This window comes from Perognathus longimembris, chromosome 18 (assembly GCF_023159225.1).
Source record: "Perognathus longimembris pacificus isolate PPM17 chromosome 18, ASM2315922v1, whole genome shotgun sequence".
NCBI lineage: Eukaryota > Metazoa > Chordata > Mammalia > Rodentia > Heteromyidae > Perognathus > Perognathus longimembris.
The window spans coordinates 38,907,899-38,909,292 of record NC_063178.1 but is presented as its reverse complement, the minus strand read 5'-3'; the positions used below and the strand labels follow the sequence as shown (position 1 = coordinate 38,909,292).

The 1,394-nt window shown below is 38.9% G+C and overlaps 1 pseudogene; it reads left to right on the top strand.

Annotated features, from left to right (window-relative positions):
* The first annotated feature begins 444 nt into the window (after positions 1-444).
* LOC125366962 overlaps positions 445-1,394 on the top strand; it is a 12,696-nt pseudogene continuing 11,746 nt past the window's right edge.

The following is a 1,394-nucleotide window of genomic DNA, read 5'->3' as shown; positions in this document are numbered from 1 at the left end:
TTGATGATATTGGTTTGTGAATACTGCTCTAGTGGAGACTTTACACAGTATCCCAAATCTCATGTACACATATTACCATGTCCTTGTGTAAAATGAAAAATGTTATTTGTTCAATGTAAAAGCACGAAATCTAATTCCATTCTGTTCTTGACAGTCTTGAAGTCTCATGATTATTTTGCTACTAGGTCACCTCAATCTTATCATTTTATGGGTCTCTTAGATCACAACATCTGATTTACACTTGCTTCTTCTAAAGGACCTCTTTTGATTTACCATATATAGCCCCACATCACATGGTAACATCTACTCAGATGCTTTAAAGAAATATGTTGAGGATAAATCACAAAGCATTATGGTAAACAATATATAGGGGGGAAAACCAGACTATCCTTTTCAGCCCTCTATTTGGAAATAGCTGATTCTCCCATTAGAATAGAGGATACAATGCGGAGCCTCGCATCCAGGGAAGAACACAATCTGGAAGAGATCACAAAGGAAAATGACAACGAGTTCAAACATTTCAAAGTAGACCCAGTGAGGATGGAAAGCAGTGAGTCTTCTTTAGCTTACAAAAGGAAGTAACTGTACCTGGCTCCTCAGAACATGAGTACAATTTCAAAGGAAGATAATTAGCTGTTTTCCTCCTCATTCTCCCTGTCTCTAGAAAAAAATCAAGGAACTGATTGGAAGAAAATCACTTCAAATAACTTTTAAATCGCTAGGCCAAAAGCTGAATTGAGTTAGAAATGTAGAGAGGTCCATGGCACACTGGCCTCGTAGAATATTATCAGAGGACAGGATTATTTCTATTTGGTTCTGTGTGTGTGTGTGTGTGTGTGTGTGTGTCCTTCCCTAACAGTCTACCTATACAGCTATAGTATATATAGTATATAGATGTATATATGTATTTTGTACATACATATACTTGTATGTATTCACGTGTATATGTGTGCATACATATGTACACACACATATATATGTGTGTATGTATATGTATATGTATATATATATGTATATGCTAACAGGTTAGGTCCACCAAAGAATATTGGCCCTTTTGTTTGTTTTCTCTCCATCTATAACCAGATATAGACCCCCCCCTCCCCTTCGTTCCCTCTGCATTCAAGAATGCACGTGGTCTTCCACCAGTACCTGTATCCAAGGCAACAGGTCACCACCCACCTGCATGACAGTGGAGGTCATCTAGGCTCTGAGATCAATTCCTGCTCCTCTGAGGTCACTCCCTCATTCACTTCAGTCATGCTTCATTTCCTTCCCTTATGGAATCTCACTCCATAAGTAGTCAAGCAGCTATGTGCTAGGCCCTACTCTAGAGTAGAGCTCAGAAGTTTGGCCTTCCCAAATAAACTATTTTCTGCCTGAACTACATGGCTGTC